General features: G+C 47.5%; 1 protein-coding gene across 7 annotated transcripts in view; it reads left to right on the top strand.

Annotated features, from left to right (window-relative positions):
* Positions 1 to 21,563, top strand: part of USP36 (ubiquitin specific peptidase 36) — a 755,622-nt gene that overhangs the window by 36,999 nt on the left and 697,060 nt on the right. The gene's annotated exons all lie outside the window — the stretch shown is intronic.

Here is a 21,563-nt window from a genome sequence, read left to right as displayed (position 1 = left end):
GGGAAAGAAGGCATGACAACTAGGATAAAGAAGGCACAGACAACGGGCGGGAGGGCGGGGTTGTAAAGAAGGCACCAAAGCACATCATGCCTGCAGTAAGAGAAACTCTATAAAGAAAATAGTGCTTAAAGAGTAAATAATGGGTACCGTGTAACAACTGAAGTAAAAGGGCCAGTCGCCATGGATGGTAACAAATGAAGACCCCAGGTCACCCCCCACGCTGCACGGCTCCTCGTATCTGCCCAGTCTCTGCCATCTGCACCGCGGCGGCCGAGGGCTCGCCCCCAGTATCCGGTGACTGTTTCCCCCTGTGCTCTTCTGCTGTGTTTTTCCCCCTGAGGTTTATTGCTGTGTTTTTATTTTGTAATTTCTCATTTTGTATTTTGTTTTTGTATTGCCTTCTCAGGCGCTCCTTGCGCCCCTGCCATCTGTGCCCGCCCCCCCGCTTCCCGCCGCTGCTCCCCCGCGGCCCCGGCCCTCGCCCATTGGCCACCCTGCTCCCGCCTCCCAGCTGCTCCTCCCTCCCACTTCGCCTCTTATGGAGGCCGCACAACGGCCTCGCTGCGGACGCGCGCAGCGGGCACACCGAAGGCAAACCCGTCTGTGCCCGTCCGCGCCTGGGCCACGTCCAGCGGCAGAGCCACGCCCAGCGGCAGAGCCACGCCCAGCGCCAGAGCCCCTGGAGCCCACGCCCCCCGCAATGCCAGACTGCACTACGACTCCAGCACCCTCCACGCACTCAACACCGAACGAGACCACCCCTGCTACCAAGCCACCCCGAAGCGCACCCAAGGGCCCTTCGCCTGCCGGAACTGCAGATTCACCAGCATCCAGCCCACCAAACCACCAACCAGAGAACCTAACCACCTCCGCTGCATCCTCCTCAACACTCGCTCCGCTCGCAAACACGCCATCGAACTCTGGGACCTCCTAGACTCCACCGCTCCCGACGTCACCTTCCTGACTGAGACCTGGCTGAACGCCACCTCAGCACCAGACATCGCCATAGCCATCCCACATGGCTACAAGGTCTCCCGCAGAGACCGCACCAACGGAGTGGGAGGGGGAATCGCCATCATCCACAAGGACACCCTCAGAGTCTCAACCAACACCGACGACACACTCACCACCGCCTAGCACATGTACTTCCAGATCCACACCGACCCCAACACCACCCTCAGAGGAACACTCATCTACAGACCACCCGGACCACGACCACAGTTCAGCGACACCATCGCCGACCTCGTCAGCACCCACGCCCCCGCAGACTACATCCTCCTCGGGGACCTGAACTTCCACCTCGAGAACAACAACGACGCCAACTCCACCGCCCTGATCGCCAACCTTGGACTCAAGCAACTCGTGACGGCACCCACCCACACCGCCGGACACACGCTGGACCCCATCTTCTCCACCAACCCCCACGTCTCCTTTAACCACACCACCGAGCCCAACTGGACCGACCACAGATGCGTCCACTTCACCTTCAGGAAACACAACAACATCCTGGACCCCTTCCAATCCGGTTTTCGCAGCAACCACAGCATCGAGACCGCCCTCATCGCCGCCACTGACGACATCAGGATCCTGATGGACAAAGGAGAAACGGCCGCCCTCATCCTCCTGGACCTATCAGCAGCCTTTGAAACAGTCTGCCACCGCACCCTATCAGCACGCCTCCATGATGCCGGAATTCAAGAGAAGGCCCTGGCCTGGGCCACATCCTTCCTCTCCGGCAGAACCCAGAGCGTCCGCCTCCCACCCTTCTGCTCGAAATCCACAGAGATCATCTGTGGCGTCCCACAGGGATCCTCCCTCAGCCCAACGCTGTTCAATATCTACATGGCACCGCTCGCCCACGTCGCTCGACAACATAACCTCAACATCATCTCCTACGCCGACGACACCCAGCTGATTATATCCCTCACCGAAGACCTCCACACCGCCAAAGCCAACCTCCACAGAGGAATGACGGCCGTAGCCGACTGGATGAAGGACAGCAGACTGAAGCTGCACTCAGACAAGACAGAGGTCCTCATTCTCGGACTCACTCCATCAGCCTGGGACGACTCTTGGTGGCCCAGGAACCCACACACCACGCACGCAACCTGGGGGTCATCCTCGACTCCACCCACTCCATGACCAGGCAAGTCAACGCCGTCTCCACGTCCTGCTTCAACACCCTTCGCATGCTCCGCAGGATCTTCAAATGGATCCCTCCCGACACAAGAAAAACCGTCACCCAGGCCCTCATCACCAGCAGACTCTACTACGGGAAAGCCCTCTACTCAGGAACAACAACCAAGCTCCTGAGACTACTACAACAAATCCAGAACGCCTCGGCATGACTGATCCTCGATGTCCCCCGACGCAGCCACATCACACCCCACCTGAGAGGCCTGCACTGGCTCCCCGTCAACAAGAGGATCACCTTCAAACTCCTCATCCACGCACACAAAGCCCTACACAACACCGGACCTACATACCTCAACAACCGTCTCAGCTTCCACACCCCCACCCGAAACCTCCGCTCAGCCAACCTCGCCTTCGCCACAGTTCCTCGCTTTAGGAAAACCACCGCCGGCGGCAGATCCTTCTCCTACCTTGCAGGCAAGACCTGGAACGCTCTCCCCACCAGCCTACGACAGACTCAGGACCTGCTGGCCTTCAGAAGACTCCTCAAGACCTGGCTCTTCGACCAGTAGCGGCGTACCCCCTCCCCCACCCCCCCCCAGCGCCTTGAGACCCTCACGGGTATGTAGCGCGCTTTATAAATGTAGTGATTGATTGATTGATTGAAGACAAGGCGGTACTAAGGAGGGACTGACAAGCCTATATATACGAATCGGAAGCCAGCATTTAGGAAGGACAATGACACAAGCCTATGGCAAATATGGACGAAGAGTGAACGGGGCTACTATTCCCTACTCCACTACAAGAAGTCTCGCAGGGCAGCGCATGCGCGCTGACTCTAGGCTCGACCTAAAAAGTATCAGTGACCAGTATAAAAAAAACAGGTCATCACATTGCTACAGGCCAGCTGCCTTTCAGAGAGGCAGGTATACGACTGCAACGTCTTCTACGTGACAACCGCAGCAGCTAGTGGGCTTTGCAAACAGCCCTCGCTGCAAAGCGGGTCAAGCCTAGTGCCTAGAAACCTGAAGCCTAACCTGCCGCAGCCCAGTCGACAGTCATGAAAACGCAGAGCCCCTTTGGACCTATTCGGGCAGGTAAGGATAAGTAAGAGATGACTGGTGGCCGGGATGTCTAGATGCAGCTGAAATCTCCCCCCTGCCATAGCCAGAAACAGCACTGCAAACGCTGCCACAATGCCAGCGATGATCAGTCAAGGTGCAGGCTCTTGCAAAGTGCCATATGTGTGGGCATATGTGTAGAAATGAAGAAAGCCTGTTAAAAGACTTGAAGAAGTAACTAAGCTGGTTATGGTGAAAGATCAGAAGCTGAAAAGAGCACACTTTACAATGCCGTACAAACTTGTCTCATATGCTTTGTGAAATAAATATGGCGTTACGGTGTCTTACCAGTGGCTTGATGATTCTTACCATAATGGTAGCTGTTGGAAAGTGGTTTATTGGTAGGGACAAATGTAGGTCTGACACTGGCAATAAGGCCACTAACACATGCTAGGATCCAGCATAGGTCTTAGAAAATTATTCCTATGCTCAACCCTTGGTAATGTGGCTGCGAGCAGTCAGGCTTAACTTCAAAGACAGGTGTGTAAAGCATTTAAAAACACAATTTCAGTAAATAATTAAGACACAACACAATACAAATCCAATACCAATTTATAAAAATAGAAAATATTTTTATCTTTAAAATTACACCAAAACGACAAAATCCAATGTAGGGAACCGGAGATATGAATTTTTAAAGATTTAATAAAATATAGCACTTAGAAGATTATAGCACCATATTGTGATACCTGCTCCCGATAGACCGGGGCAAAGTCAAAGTTTCAGGCCGGGCGCAAAGGAGCCCTGAGCGGCTACAGCCCCCAGCAGGTCCTGGTCCAAGTTTCTACCTTCACACTTGGAAACTTTTCTGGAGCTTTTTCTCTCGAGGCCCCTTGAAGCTCCCAGGCAATCTGGATCCTGTGAGGGTTTGCTGGCTTGACTTGTGACGAGGTCCCGGTGAACTTCCCTGGAGCGGACTTAAAAAATATTTCAAGTTTGCTTCAGCGGACCAAACCAGGAATCCAGGCCCACACCCGATGGAAGGCAGGTGGCTTGGCTCTCACGGTTGCTCCCGGTCGACTTTTCTACGAGCGGACTTAGAAACTTTTCTGGAGCTTTTTCTCGCGGGGTCTCTCGAGGCTCCTCATGTAGCCTGATCCCGTGAGGGTTCGCTGGCCTCAGATTTTCTCTAGTTCCGGTCAATCTCTGGAAGTCAATGCTATGGAGCTTTTAGCGGGACGAACCTCGTTTGCTTGGCCGGCTCGCGGTTGAAGGCATGCGGCCTGGCTGACCAGGTTGAGTCGGTCCCTCTATGGAACTTTTTTTCAAAGTTAGTCCAAACTTCTCCAAACTTTGTGAACTTCTTCCTGAAGTTCCTCAAGAGGTCCCAACGTGTCTCAAACTTACTCCAAGGGTCTGGAAGCTCCAAGATGGTCCTTGAAAGTTGAGGACTTCAGTTCCCACAATCCACTGGTACAAAACCCTTACAAATCCACTGATGGGTCTCCAAGGTGTAGGTTTAGTTGGTGATGTTCCAGATGGCTTATTTCCATGGACTCTTCCCCTTACCATCTGCACATACCTTCCTTAAACCTAGCCTTTACTCTGGATCAAGAGTGTAAAAGTGAAACTGAAACCCAAGCCTCCCCTCTGCCTTTAAAGGGCATGGTTTACGACAACACCCACTGGCCTGGCATTCCTAAAGCCCAACACACTGCCCTCCCAGCAGAGTTGTTAACCCCAGGGGCTCTTTATCATCTCTTCAAAGCAGCCTGGCTAATCCACTTAACTCTGACCAATCGGGGCAGACCATTGGAAGGCTGAATTTGGACTTAAAAACAAGAAAGTCTTATAACTTCTTGTATGTACACTTTAGAAGAAATTCAACAATATAACATTATTGGATTTTCCCCTGCCATTCTAGGAAGAGTTTGAAAGGTAGCTCTGTCTCCCCCCTGATCGCCCGCAGTACCCCTGAATGCTTGGACAGAGCTATGCCCCTAATGTAATCGTCAGGAAACTATCCACTGAGCCAACATTGGTAGCAAAGAAGGTTTCAATGGCCTCAGCTATCTCTTCTCGGAATAACCGGTCTAGAGAGAATGGGGGGAATCGCTACGTAAACTGCGGAATACTCCTCTTGGGAGGCTTCAGTACTAAAAGCAAAGGCGAGTGGTCCGAGATAGTACGCGGCAACACTATACATTGCCACACCTGGCTGATCAGTGAGGTAGATGCAAACTAATTGTCAATTCGCGTGTGTATGTTATGGAACGCTGAGTAGTGCGTATAGCCCCCCTCTCGCCTCGTTGCTCATGCGCCAGACTTCACACGTATCCAAACTCACCAGCATTTCCTCTATTTTCCTTGCAGCAGCCGCATGCTGTCTGTGCGGTCCCGCTGAGCGTTCCAGGTCTGGGTTTCTGGTCCAATATCATGTTTTTAATGTCACACCTGATTAGTCGCACAATTATTAAAGAAAGTCTCAAAAGTGCACCCATGGTATATTTCCTTGCATTATGTGCAGAAGTACGGCTTTCGTGAATTCACAAGAATTTTGAGAAGTATGCCAAGAAATAGTACTCCTATAAAATATTTGTGTACTGCATTGTAGCTTGAGCAAATATGCATGCGAAGTTTTGCTCATGTGAAAATCTGAGTGTTTGCAAGTTCACTTTCCCTCCAACCACTTTTTTTCCCCCAAACCTGAAAGAAGTTTTATGTCTGCCATTGTCAGGAGTAAATTTCCAATCTTTCTCAGAATTGGTGAAAACCCTTAAGAAATGCACAGACTCAAAAGGGCATTCCAACCCTGAAACTATTGCTTACCACCACCTTCAGCCCAAGCATGTAGATCTGCGGAAAAACGTGGCAACATAAGGGAATTGTTAGCATTCAAATCCTACTAGGATCCCTGGCCTTATTAGAGGCTGTATCAGAGCTCTTATATAATGAGATTGCTGCCATAATTTTCGCCGCATATCTGGGCATTAAAGGGACAAGTGGATTTTGTTACAGGACAAGTAGATTTATGAAGCAAGCTGCCCCATTGACAAGTAGGTATTTTATTAAATTCCACACCCCTGTATCAGATTCCAGCCTACTCTGGAAGCAGATTGGGATAGGCTTTTATTCCACAAATGAAATGTGTATATCCTTCTTGTTTGCTAAGTTTACAAAACACCATACCAGTGGGGAGCTTGAACTCTTATGTGAGTGATTTAAAAATTAAGTCCCACACACACTTCAGCCTGTAATATTTTTGGAGTCCTTGGGAAGGCTGGGATTAGATGCTACCACAATCAGGCAGTCTTTGTCCATGATGGGCCAAGCCAAGGCAAGTTTTGTTTTTGCTAAGCGGAACACCAATCCAAGATATGCTCCCCCCAGCCACCATCAAAGGTCAAGTGAGTTTAGACCTAGCAGAAAGAGATATTAATCAGTTGAAGGTATTTCTCAAGCAGCAGTACATTGGAGTTATTCATATACACATCAGTTGGTGAATGGTAAAATCTTCACATTTTTGTGATTACTTTTAATTGATTTTTCACTGTACAGATAAATGAAAGCAAGAGGACAGGACCGCAGTGAAACTATCACATAACACATAATGAGCAGTTGCCATAACCACCTTGCTTGAGGGAATCCGAGAAGTCTGTACTACTTTATAAAATCCTCTCTCCACTATCGGGAAGAGACCACACATTCAAAATGTATGTAATGTGCAACAGAGCTAAGGTTTAGTAGTCTTTAGGCTGGTACAAAATCGAAGTTAATATGTGACTACGCATGTTAAGGCACACAAACGAAACAATGAGCATTGAGGCAACTATGTGGGTTAATTCACTTTCTCGATTACGTTCCTTTCTCCTTTCAAAAACTGCTGTGTATTAATATAGATAGTTTTTCTGCTTGGACCTTGGAGTAATTATATACTACTTCATTAGTCAATGCTTCTTAGTCACTAATGATGTGAGGATGAAAGTTTCATTTTTATTACGTACAATGAAAGGAAGGCCACGACATCTCTGGAAAGGTGTGAACTGGTCTAGTCCTCACATGCCAGTGTTTCAAAGGGTAATGCTTTCTAATCCTATATATGGTGTATTTCAATGTCAAACTTACTAAGCCCATCCCTTAGACCAACTGTAAATGGCAGGGGGGAATATAATAAATGACCAATATTAAAACCTGTCATACAGACCATTACACCAGGGGATCCTGGTTACATCCGGTTAAGGGTGGGTCATCGTGCATGAGGAAAGGAACAATGACAGACCATGCTTGGGCTTTGAGATGTTAACGCTGACCCTAATATTGTAATTTGCTGTTTAAAGGTCTTCTAGAATCGCATGCAGAGAGTGATTTGGCTAGAAGTGGTTGGACTTGAATAGCAACTTGGTTACTAAAGAGTTTTAGTTTTTTTGTCGACCGTGAGCATGGACAGAGTAATTGTGTTTCAGCCTGACACTTATGGTTCACCACACTATATACTCCACGTTGTTTTTTCTGCCACTGTTTTCTGAAGCATGAGTTGCAGCTGTTTACAAATTGACAGTGAACAGAGTGGCTTAAGTGATCATCTTTGGATCTCAGGATTTTATACAGGTTCTACGAGGTAGTGTAATGTGTTCAATGTTGCTTGAAGAGTTCCTGTTTGTAACCTTATAGGTCTTACAGTGTGTGTATTATTTGTATCTTCCACCCAAGAATAGTGGTAGTCAAGCTTGTTTGTGTCCACGACAAGACTGAAAATTAGGAGAGAAAAAATTTGGTATTTATAGGCAATGGTAGTCTTTATCGTCATTGGACTGGAACTTGGCAGCTGAGCATACACGAGTCCTACTGAGTATGAGTGGAGGGGTGGGCAGCTGCAGACTGAGTCTCCTGTTTTGTTCTCTCCTTTTATCTGCCAAGTTAATGCCTGGTGTGAATTCTGTGCGCAAGCCTGGTAGGTTAGTGCTAAATTGCTAGAGAGGACATACTAACCTGTTTTGGATGCCTTGTGACTTAATTGGCGTTCATTATACTGACTACTGGGAACAATGGGTGATAACTCTACCCTGTGCAAAAGATCATCCAACACTCTCACATTAAGCGGATATCAGCATCTCATATGATTTTATTTTTTTGTCCTCATTTCACCATAAGTGTCTGCAATTTTCACATTGAAGACCCTATTCCCGGGCGCCTTGGGTCCATGCTCTTGCATTCGCTTTTGGGCCGACCAGGCCAGCTTCTTTTGTGCAAGGCTTGGTGTAATCATTGGGCCATAGGGAGCTTAAACCAACATCATTTCCGTACCCCAGGTGATTAATGGTAACCAGATATTTCCCCCCCCCCCCCCCCCCCCCCATGGTCCAATCTCGCCATGCTTAATGCTACTCCCAACCAGCTCTCGTACTGCGGTGGTCTGGGGTCTTTCTACAACCTACAGATCTCTCTACGGGCCATTAATATCAAACAAAGGAATAAATCCATTAATTTATTCGGTAGTAGGTTGGTGAGGTTGTTGTCGGTACCAAAAACAACCAATGGAAAATTAAGATTTAATTTAACTTTAAAAATTCCCTCCAATGCCCTCTCCACATTTCTCCCAAAAAACCCTTAAGTGAACACAATCAAAAACATATGTAGGTCGTCAGCCTCCACTACACCCCATCTTGGACACTTAGGGGAGGTGTTTGGGACAAATCTTGCAATTTTTTTGGGCGTATAATATAACCTATTTAAAACAAAGAAGTGATTCTTCTTTAGAGAAGCTGACTTGACATACCTGTACAGGTTTTGGAGGGAAAGAAGTTAACAATCAACAGATGCATCTTCCAGGACTGATGAATTCCATACAGTATAGGGGGAGGGAGATCTGCGTCCTCCGCATCAAGAAGACACCTGTACCATAACCCTACCTATTTCTTTCTGGGATTTACATTTTGGAGTGTGTTTTCAATCTCCCAGTTTCCACCTATAAGGCCATTCTCAGCCGCATACCCAGAACATATTTGTAAATATTTAAAACGAGAGAAGGAATTGCCTATTTTTGCCATTAACACATCCCATGGATGGACTCCATCCGAAGATATTAAATCGGACCAGATAGAAATTCCCGCCCTCTTAATAGGGATAGCCAAGTTCCCGCCCTCTTAATAGGGATAGCCAAGTTATCATTTAGGCAGACGGGAAGCCCCGGAGAGTCCCAAATTGGGGCAAAATCAGAATAATATCTTATTCCTCATCTCGCTTTAACGTTTTGCCATACACTGAGAGCTGACCTTATTACTTTTAATCGTACCTTTTTAAAGAATCTGGGGACCCCAAATTTGTATAAAAACCGAGTTCCACCTCCCTCGAGATGGACCATGGCGTTCAAAATCTTCCCCCAGTTAGATCTAGCAGGGCTAGAGAGTAAGCAACGGATGTTTTTAAACTGAAAGGCGAGGGAGTACAGAAACACATCTGGAAGGGCGAGGCCTCCCTTTAGTAGCCTCCGTTTTAACTTCTTCCAGGATAACCTGGAGTTTTTATTAGCCCATATGAAACTCCCTATTTTGCTTTGGATTTTACCCAAAAGTTTCCCAGGGAAACCTAGAGGAAAAGCACCAAACAAGTACGTCAACTTCGGCAGGATAACCATTTTAACCAGGTTTACCCTGCCAAAAATAGTAGGGTGGAGGTTTGGCCATTTCAAGAAAAGATGGTCAATTTTCTTGGACACTTTCCTCCGGTTAATCACGGGGATATTCTCTATATCTTGTGTTATGGTAATCCCCAAATACCTGTACTCCCCACAACACCTCCCGGTTCTCCCCTCGACGCCCCAGCACATTACCTCAGTCTTGGAGGAATCGACTGAGTATTCAGAGTACAGGCTGAACTCGTCCAAGGTATCCTCCACCCTGGGGAGCACCTCTGCTGGGTCGTTGGTATATACCAGCAGGTCATCTGCATAGAGGGCCAGATTACAGTTTACAGATACCTGAAATGGGGTGATCTGCACATCAAGTCTCAGGGCTTGAGCCAGGGGTTCAATGTAGATATTAAATAACAGGGGTGAAATGGGACACCCCTGTCGTCTTCCCCTTTGAATACTAAAGCTCGATGTCAATAAACCGTTAAGTAGAATGACGGCAGACGCCCCCTCATAGCACCTAGTAAGGGTACCTACAAATGATGGACCGAACCCCATTACCTTTAGGGTCTCCCAAAAGTATGTCCAGTTGACACGATCAAATGCCTTGGTAGCGTCATAAGCGGCCACCGCCAATGGTTCCGACCGTGCCACCGCCAGATCTATACATCCAATTAGTTGTAAGGTTTGCTCTTGAATGTATCTTCCCGGCAAAAAACACTTTTGGTCTTCATTAATCAGTTTAGGATTAAACCTGACCAACCTCCCTGCCAGAATGCTAGTAAAGATCTTATAATCTGCATTCAACAGGGAGATTGGTCTAGAAGAGTCAGCTCTAAGCGGGTCTTTTCCGGGCTTCAAGATTAGCACTATTATTGCTTCCTTCCATGACGGAGGGATCCTACTTTCAGGGCTGTAGATAAAGTTAAACCGCTCGCTAAATCTAGGCACTATGACCTCTTCCAAGATCTTATACACTTCGCCCGGGAGAGCATCCGAACCTGCCGCTTTGTTATTTTTGATCTTTTTTAACTGCTCTTGATTTCTTCTACTGAGACGGGGCCTTCTAGTAAGTCCCAGCCCTCTCTTGACAGACTAGGTAAAGATTTACTTTTTAGCCAGTCTTGAATTAAATCGGTAGAAGATACCCTCTCTTCTTTATAAAGTTTTTAAAACCGAGACAGGAGGCACCTCTGCATATCCTCCTGGTCACACGAGGTTGTGCCAGTCTCATCTACAGTCAACTTTTTGATGTTATTTCTCCCTCTGTCGGTTTTAATCTTCCATACCAAAGTGGCTCCTGCCTTTTTGCCATATTCATAGTTTTCCATTTTATGGACTGCCCATTGAGCTCTAATTTTTTGGTCCAGTTTACCTCTATAGGCCAAACGTTGGCTCTCCAAATCCTTAAGGATTTGTGGCAGGTGATCAGGTGGGGAGCTAGATCTAACTTTTTCCAACCTGGATATATCCTTCTCCACTTTTTTAAGATCTAACATTTCTTCCTTATTTTTGGAGCATATCCAACTGTGTAGCACTCCGCGAATACGGGCCTTGAATGCGTCCCAAACAAACTCCAGAGATGTTGACCCTATATTTGCAGCAAAGTACTCCGCAGTCGATGTTTTGATAACTTATCAGCTCCGCAATCGACAACATTGCCCTTTTTAGTGTCCACCTTGGGGTTGGTTTCGATTTACCACTTAAGTATAAATAAAATATTGGGGCATGATCGGATAGAATAGATGGCTGGGTGGAGATATCCACTAAGTGCTCTAAACCCCACCTGTCAGTAAGGATGTAGTCTAATCTTGAGGAGTGGCCGTGCTTTTAATAAAAAAGGTAAAACCTGGTTCGCCATCCCTCTTCGATCTCCATAGATCTACCAACCCGAGCCCATGCATTATATTAATCATTGCCCAACGTGTGCGCTGAGCAACCACATGACTGCTATGGTTCGACCTATCTTTGGCCGGGTTAAGGAGGACATTAAAATCGCCACCAATTATTATTGGGACAGTGACTTCTACGAGTTTGGCTAGCACCCTGAAAAGACAAGCCGGGTCATCGATGTTAGGACCGTAATAAGATACTATGGCAAGTTCTGCCCCCCCTATAGCCACCTGCACCAGGATCCACCTCCCAGATTGGTCAGTTAACGTGGACTTAATGGAGCTGCCTAAGTTAGATCTAAACAAAACCGCTACTCCTTTACTATATATTGTCCGCTCAGAGCAGCGAAAGCACTGGACCCATTTATATTTACCGAAGACAACTCTAGACTCAAGATAACTCAAATGAGTCTCTTATAGAAGGAAGACCTGGGCAGAGGATTGCTCCAGGTATTTCATAATCAGCCTTTGTCTTCGGGGGCATCGCAACCCGTTGACGATCCATGACATAAACTTTATTTTTGTAGATGACATACAGAGTTTTTCTCCAACCCCCCATCCTCCATAGACCAGACAAACTAAGAGACAGCTTACTCTTTAAAATATAATGAAGAATGAGGACTTTTTCTTTTCTCCCATCGCAACCCCACCCGTTCTCCCCCTGACCCCACCCCACACAGCCCCATCAACCCCCCCCCCCGTGACCCCATCGATCTTCCACGCCCTTGTGGAACCCTCCCTTTTCCTCTGGGCATATGCCCTTGGACAGAAACCCCCCTTGACGTGTGGCTATAGAAAAAAAAAATTCTACACTTGATGCTAATGAACTGACCCTTTTCAACTACGTGGCCTTATCATTTTTCTGTTTCCTCTTAAGACTCACCCTGCTGTTTTCATTTTTTCTGTTTCGAACGGGTACATTTTGTATATCCTGCATACCTTTACTGATTACACCTTACTAAGGCTTCCACTCCCGCCCCCACCTTCCTCTGATTTTATCTATTAGGGAGTAGACTTCATTTAGTTGGCGCATATTATACATGTGATTGTTCCACATGATTCGCAACGATGCAGGAAATCTCAATTGGGTCTTAGCTCCTAATGTATTCAAAATCGTCATTCTTTTGCTCAATTCCCACTGCTTTGTGGCAGTAATGTGAGAGATGTCCGAACTGATAGAAAAGAAAATGCTACAGAGAACGAACTACACTTAAGATGACCAGTTCTTAAGGCTAGAGATAGTATTCTCTCCTTGATCTATACTACTATTATAAAGGAAGAACTTTGAACCTTTGAGGCGGGTAAACTCGAGAACCACAGCACCAGTCCACACACCCGATACATCGTTGTAATCGTCAGGGTGTGCAGATGGACATAGGCTATATAAACGTAATAAATATACGTTATTTAAAAAATTTACCGGAAAAAAAAAGTAGTCCCTTGGAAGAAGCGCCGGCCGCAACGTGCGTGCCCGACGTGAGGAGTGCGGGGAGGAGCGGCGTCCAGGAGCGCGAGGAGGACCGGCGGACATGGCGCGGGGAGGAGCGGTGAGGAGCGGCGGACAGGCGGCGGACAGGCGGGGAGGAGCAGTGAGCGGCGGATGAGGTAGGTTATTTATTTATTTCGGCGCGATGAGCGGCGTAAAAATTAAGCAAAAATGAAAATCGTGAGCAAGAGGAAGCAAACGGAGCATTACAAAAGTGAGCCAAACGGTGCATTACTGGAGGAAAAAGTTACGTGTGCAGGTTACAAAAGCGTACATCGTGAGCAAGAGGAAGCAAACGGAGCATTACAAAAGTCAGCCAAACGGTGCATTACAGGAGGAAAAAGTTACGTGTGCAGGTTACAAAAGCGTAGAAAGTAAACATAGAGGTATATGAGGAAAAAGTGACGTGTGCAGGTAGCAAAAGGAAGCAAACGGAGCATTAAAAAAGTGAGCCAAACGGTGCATTACAGGAGGAAAAAGTTACGTGTGCAGGTTACAAAAGCATACAAAGTAAACATAGAGGTATAATACTGCAATATATGGAGGAAGGCTCCGGGGTACCCACGGACAACGTCGGGGCGGGGGCCCTGAAGCCTAATTGCTCCCGGGCAACGTCAGGACGGGCTGCTACAAAAGTGTACAAAGTAAACATAGAGGTATAATACTGCAATATATGGAGGAAGGCTCCGGGGGACCCATGGACAACGTCGGGGCGGGCGGGGGCCCTGAAGCCTAATTGCTCCCGGACAACGTCGGGACGGGCTGCTAGTAGTATATGTAAGGAAGTTTACCAAAATTTTCTTTGGACGCTCTCTTCCTGGGACTCTCCTAAATGGGTCGCGGTGCACCCTTTGAATATCTGCAACCAAGTCCCCACCGACATCCTCGGAGTCTTTTAAAATAGTTGCCTTCAGGAGCGAAACGACGAAGTTCTTAATGTCGTTCCCTTCCAGATCTTCTGGGACATTTAGGATTTTTAGGTTGTTTTTTCTGGAGTGATTTTCCAGCCTCTCAATGTCATCTTTCAGGTGCTGATTTTGCTTGGCCATTTTGTTCATTGAGGCAGAGGACGTGCACAGAGCTTCATTGATTTTTGGAATCTCAGCCTCAAGAGCGTCCGTTCTCTGTGCAACCTCCTCTACCCGCTGTGCAAGCACATCACAAGAAGCCTGGATAGCTGCCTGGTTAGCCTCCGAAATGATAAACCTCCTGCTTATGTCTTCACTCAAGCTCATCAGGATATCAGCCAGCGACCCAGGTGACCCAGATGGCCCAGCAACCCCAGATGTGGGCTGGATAGACGGTAGGGGTGGCAAAGGAGAATGCTGGGAAGACAGAATTTCCTGGCGTCTGTTGCCCAGATTGGGCCCCATCCCCTCCTGAAGCTATACTGAATTCATCATCCTGATCCAAGCTCTGAATCTCCAGCGTTGACAAACCATTCGACAATTCCACTGATGGGTGGATGGATACCATGAGATCTTGCGGTGGCAGGCTCTCCGCGGTATCAGAAGAATTAGAGGGAGCCTGGGTACTTCTCTCATTGACCATCAGTCTTGCTGGAGTAGTAGTGGTAGTGGCTAGAGCAGCTATGTCGGTGGTAGTAGTAGTGGTCGCCATATTTGAAACCTCAGCCTTATCCTTTGTATTTTTACTCTGCCCACACACCACAGTATTACTAGAAATGACCTTATAAAAGGACTTCAGTGATGGCGTGATTTTTAGTTTGGGGCCTCACCTGTTTTTTTTTCCGGCCTTTATCTTTACTTGGGGGTGTTCCTTCGGTTACACTAACACCTGACTGCCTTGTGGTGGCTTTTACTACTACTATCAGAGGTGACACAACCTTTGATTTAGGAATCACTGAAAGGTTACTGGGAGGCCTATTACGCAGTGTGTAACGACAGACCGTAGGCTCTTGGGAAGATATTTCCTTAGGGAGACACAAACTTCTATCTGGATCACTACTCATGCACTTCTCCATACGATATATTATTTGGAATGCAGGGGTTTTAAATGTATAAATTGCAATTTCCTCTTTATATATCCCCAATGCTAAAGGAGAACATGAATCTCCCAAGCCCACCCCAGTCTGAGACGAGGGCTCCCACCCCTTGCCTCGAAGCAGTACAGTCTCGCTCCCCTCACTCCCCGCACTTTCGCCCCCGCCTCCTACCACACTACTCACTGGTCTAGGAGCCGATGTTTCTCCCACTGCAGCTGTAGCGTGCCGGAACAGGGAAACCGGCACTACAGGCAGGGGCAGGCGGAGCCGCCACACGAGAGACCACCGCCTCCACTCTCGAACCGCGCCGAGGACGCGGCTGCATGGAGGTTTCAAACCTGCTCCGCCCCCCACTTCCAGCACCATCCGCGCGCTGCCTCTGAAAACCCGGCAACGCTGCGAGAAGCCCGCAAGACACTGGGTATGCAGGCGGATACAAAAGAGGCCCTCCATACGAAGATTACTCGGACTTCACCGATCCAGCGTTATCCACATAGTAGGGTGAGCTCAATAACAGTCAGCCACCATAGCAATCCTGGTCAGACGCGATCAAAGCCACACATCACGGGAGCTCCGTCGCGGCCGTTAGCTTCCGGCCGCCATGTTCCCCTTGTCTCCTCTCATATGATTATCTCATCACTGGTGGTGTACTTTTCTAACTTAGTCCGCTGCACACTGCTAGTCTTGCAGCCAGAATCTGGCTTTGAGTAGCCATAAAAGCAGGCTGAAGGTACTTGGGTGTCACACAGCAGAGCTTATGCTTTCTCAGACAGTGGCCGCCTTGTCCATAAGAACCCTACACCCACCCTCTTTCTATAATCGCACGGGTTCCGCTTCCTTCTTTTTGTGTTTAGCACAAGCTGTAGTTCGGCTGTTATTCGTACGGCCATATTATATATTCACAGAAGACACCTATCTGGAACAGGTGTCGAGGGGAAAAAAAGGCTAGTGACTACTGAAGCAAGATAATTAGGAGGCTAAAGCAAATATTGCACTAAATGTATTTCAGCACTGGCATTATTGGTGATTGAGGGGATAAAAAAAAGTGAATGTGTTCCATCATACCCACAGTCCAGCGACTAAATTTATCAGCAGCTTAAGAGTGAAAAAAAAGCGATATGATGCGATCATATCGCTTTTTTGTTCTTTGTCGTGTTGCATTGCTGTGAAAGAGTGCCTGCAGTGACAGATTCACCGGAAGCAGTACTTGTCCAGGCTCTATGGAAGGACAAAGACTCCACGCCCATGTGGAAGACCATGGCGAGAAGGAGGTGCCGACCAATAATAAGCAAGGAAACGAAAGTGACGTGGGAGCCAGCCAGTTGTAAGTAGAGTGACTTGAGTCATATGGGAGACAACCAATGGTAAGTAACGAGTGGGCTCTAAGTCCCTTTTTAAGATTTTGCAAACGCTGTGCTTGCGAAATCCAAAAAACCAGCAGCATCAGTCCAAAACTTTAGGGGTGATCGTGCAAATATAGGCATTTCCTTACAGCTCCTGTTTCACAGAAAAGAGGTCTTAACTCTTAATTATTTCCCATAATACACAATGCTGAATTAACTTCCAGGGTGGACAGTTTTATTTGTTTGTGGAAGTTGAACATAGCATTTTGACTTTTTTTTACGTCTTATTACGCCTACTCTGCTGTCCATATACTACAAAATAAACAAATGTGTTCTTTAATTTCTTTACAATGCACTTTGCGTTTAAAAGTTGACTTGTAGTAATCATACAAGTCACTTTTTCATTATTACCACATTATCCCCAATAAAAACACATAACTCTCAAATTATTGACCGACATCTAGATCCTCAAGAAAACAATGAATACTAAATGAATGGCGTTTTAAATTCTCCAAATCTTTCTGTACAGTACTAAAATGGACCAATTATGTACTATAAATACAGTACTTTTAAATGTGTATAATGGGCGTATATTTCCATCACTGGATTCAGGTGGCATTTATAATTTGAAAGGCCTTAGGCTTAGAAATGTCTCCGGAACTATCCTGCGCTTGAAGGAGTGTGAAACAGATACAGTGAACAGCCTCGGAGACCGTGACTTCCAGTGCATATTCCCTGGGCATAGACATTGGTTGACCCTCCTGGGGCCATGTGGAGAAGGCCACGAGACGATTGTTGGAACACCTGCTACAGAAGCTAGGTCAGGCTTGCGGCAGGATGCTGACTGAGGTAGTGGATTCTATCCTTCCTTTCTTGGGGCGGATCACAGACCTGGGCCGACTGTCGCTGAAGGCTCGTGCCACCCCTTGCGGTCACCTGTAGGGGGTCTCGTGGGTCGATTGCAGCACTGTGGTTGAGTATGAACCTGGATAGTACCAAAGTGGGCCATTCACCATGATGAAGCTTGAAATGCCCCCCCACTGCCAAACAGAGTACAATGGACAAATAGGCCTGGGTTGCGCCCGCCACCTTGGGGGCGAGTGGGTCTGTCAGGGATGTCTCAGACAATGCTGCTCAGCCAGCGGCAGTGGGCTCTGATGTCACGCTGTTTCGGTAGGATCTTTGGAAAGCAGTGGAAAGGATAATGAAGGCAGTTTCTAGCTTGGGAGACTTCGATGTGGCCCTGCAGCAAAAAGTAAATACCCTGATGGTAGTGACAAAAGAATTAGTGGTGCGAGTGAAGGACGTACCCGCTGCAATCATTTCTGTTTGCTTTCCAGAAGAGTGTGAGGGTCCCTCCATGGACAGATTCCTGATGCACTGGCTCCGATCAGTTATGCCTGCAGAATCCCTATCATCATGCTTCGTGGTGGAAAGAGGCCAAAGGGCACTAGTGAAGACACCCACTCCTGGGGTTCGGCCCTGACCAGTCATTGCATCCCTGTCCATATAATTGGGGATTTTTGCAATTGTTAAACATGCACAAAGTCAAGACGAGATCACCTACCAATTTCACCTTATGATATTCCTTGACTGCGCGAACATGGTGCAACAACAGTGTCAATCCTTCACAGCGGCTAAGCAATCCCTCCGAGATCTCAAGATACAGTGAATGTTGCCATACCCAGCACGTTTGAGAGCAGTCTTCAACTCACACGCATTGTTCTTGGACTTCCCAGAGGAGGTCTTTAGTCGGGCAAATTAGTCGGTGGCGCTGCAGCTGCATGCGCCATTTCGTATAGACTCTGACTCGTCCCAAAGTGATGGGAGAAATAACCCTCGTAAAGTCCACAGAGAAACGACTCAACCGGTCCAGATGCTCCTGGTGGAGCACACCCCGGTATTAGACGCCCTAGCCCAGACTGGGCCACCTGATGGAGCCCAAAGCTCACCTGCCAATGTTTGACTTATCCTATATCCCTAGTAACATTTTAATGGCTATTAATTCCAGCGTACATGTGACTGTGACCTATGAAGCTACTGGTCTAATTATCTCTAGTGGTATTTCTTAGTTGGGGAATGGGGATCCATTTGGAGTACTCACTTTGCACCCCCTAGTTGGGGTTCTGAGATGGCTTTTCCACAACCAGCGCTTCTTGCTTGTTGAAGTATGTGGGTGGGAGATGTTGCTCGAGTTTTCCAGTTACAATGCACAGACCCAGTACACATTCTTTCCTGAGTCCCGAGACCTGATTACATCCACCATAGCTGCCAATGTATGATCTGGAACTATCAGTCCTATGGGCCACCTCCGAGTAGTTTCATGGAACGTGCAGGGGGTTCTCGATAAGATCAAATGGAGAGCGATACAGAGACATGCCAAGAGGATGGGGGAAGACTTATTGCTCCTACAGGAGAAGCACCTCTGGGCACTATGGGCCGCATGTGCCAGGGTTGATGCTCATGTAACTGGTTTTGAGTGGACCGTGGAGCTCTCCAACCGGATAGCCCTTTACGCGGGTGATATCCTGTTCTTTCTTACTGATCCAGAGGCTTCGGGACCCCGCATCCTACAAATCATGAAAATCTTTGGTAAAACATTGGGCTATACATGAAATCCTCGAAATTAATAGTTTTCCTGGTGGGCTGCAGTCTTGGCGCCAGGGAGTGAGTGTCAAGGTTGACGTTGGTGGGGGGTGTTAAATATCCGGGGGTTTACATCTCCCCAGACGCAGCACTATTGTGGACCCATAATCTAGCATCAGTGTTAACATGAGTCAAAAAAGAAGTGCAGGTTTGGTCCCTTTTGCTGCTGTCCTTATTGGGTAGATCATGTAAATGTAAATGTAGTATACTTGTAAAGCGCACAGCTGCCCCAGCAACGGGGCGTCCTGGCGCTGTATAACTCTGGGGAACCCGTCCTGGCTTTCCCTGTGGGATGGTCCCTTGCTGGGAGTTCCCAAGGTGGAGCCAGGCATCCCTGGAATTGGTGGGGCCATTGTGGAGATTAGGCAAGCTAATGCCCAGAGTTGCCGAGTGGAACCCCTGATTAGAGTAAGCACCGAAGCGAGAATTATCGAGTCCGCTGACCAAGGTCCACGACCCTGCCGCGTCGGGAATTGAACCCTGGTCCTGGGCTGACTTCTGCTCTCAGGCCTGCTGCCTCTAACCAGTGAGCCACACTACTCCACTACTCCACTATCATCAATCTTCAAAATGGTTTCCCTGCCTCGATTGCTGTATCAGCTACAGAACTAACCTTATTCTGTCCCCAAGTCATCGTTTCAACAGGTCAACACCATCCTCTGTGGATTCTTGTGTGTGTGTGTGTGTGTGTGTGTTTTGGGGGGGGGGGGCGGGGGGTGGTAGGATTGCACCCACATAGCACTTTGGACATGCGTCCAGTCCACATACTGTGGAGGCATTGCTGCTGCAAATAAATACTCTTACTATTCTGCCACTCATTTCTTGATCATGAATGAAGGGTGGTATGCTCACCAAAGAGACCCTGCCTATGCAGTTGAGAAATGGGTGATGGGCTCCCTGCTAGACTAACTGTATAGTGGAAGGGTTGTGGGGTACCTTCCACCACCCACACAAGTGGTCATACATGTATGGAAATTGACTGAGTCGACGCCACTATGGAGGGGCAATGCGCTAAATCAAGTAGACCAGCTAGTATGTTTTCAGAAGTGAGATATTATTAGTATCTCCATTGAAGATGTAAAGTGCGGCACTGAGTTGAAATCATTTCAGGAGATGTAAAGCAAATGTCCATTTCACCACAGCCAATTCTACAAATAGTTTCAACTCCGCCACTTTCTCACCCCATATCTTAAATACTTCACTGGCCTTCCAGAGTTCAGTCCATTGAAGGGCAAGCTCCTTTTGTGAGATCTAGGTGTTCACAAAATAATGCAGATATACCAATCGCTAGTCGCAAATAGCTCAAACACGTTACCTACACTCAGAGCTGCGTAGGAAGCCGACATTGATACACTAGATGATGATGATGATGATTAGACGGAGGCCTTGGGGGAGCATCCAGGGCGGTGGCGATCTCAGCCAGTCTCAGATTGATACAAGTAAAATACATCCACGGAGCTTATTACTTGAGACATCGCATATGACGAATGGGAGTGATCGACCACCCGATATGCTTTCGCTGCAGGGTGAATGAAGGTACCTTCCTCCTCGTAGGTGAAGTTGTATGGCACTGTCTCGTTTCTGGCTGGGGGTGATGTATTGCATGAGGAAAGTCCTCTCTTGGGTTATTCAGATGGACCCAAAGCTGATTCTCCTTCATAGTATAGAAGGCATATGGGGGGACTGATACAAATGAGCGTTGTTGTTTTTAGGTCTCACCCTGGCGAAAAGAGATATATCCAGGGCGTGGAAATGAGAATAGACCATAATATGGGACTTGAGGTGGCAGTGTATCAGGTGAGGGGGTGCCCCAACAAACATACCTAAATGTGGCTGAGGTGTGCTGATTAAAGGAGCGTTGTCTTGGCCCCAGTTTGCTCTGGTTACTCCCTTCGGGAAGAGGAAATCCTGGTATATGGAGCCCAGGGGCAGAAGACTGATGCCATGCCTAATAATTAATCCGTTGGAGGGCATTTATGATGTCCTGTGGAACACGGGGGAATGGATAGGATCAACAGTGCAAGATTACCCGTTGTCACTGTTCATGAGGATTTTCACAGTAATCTCTTGTATATGGTTGATGGCCGGTGCGGCCCTGACGTTTTGTTAAAACCCAATAAAAAAATGTATGAAAACAAATTCTTACTGTAAAAAGTTTTATTAGGAGAGCAGTGGAGGCAAACCTGCAAGGTGATAGATTGTGTTGAAAGCTTGAATTGTCAAGATTTAACATATGTCATACCCTTTTCAAATTGTGGCATGTTTAAAATGTCAAAATATGCATTATTTTACAACTAAAATAGCGATTGAGACCTGAATTTAATATATATTATCTTCTTGGTGTTCTCAGCTTCCAGGAATCTTATTAG

This window comes from Lissotriton helveticus, chromosome 7 (genome assembly GCF_964261635.1).
Source record: "Lissotriton helveticus chromosome 7, aLisHel1.1, whole genome shotgun sequence".
NCBI classification, from domain to species: Eukaryota; Metazoa; Chordata; class Amphibia; order Caudata; family Salamandridae; genus Lissotriton; species Lissotriton helveticus.
Note: the sequence above shows the minus strand (reverse complement) of the source record. Positions and strands in the feature narration are given on the sequence as shown.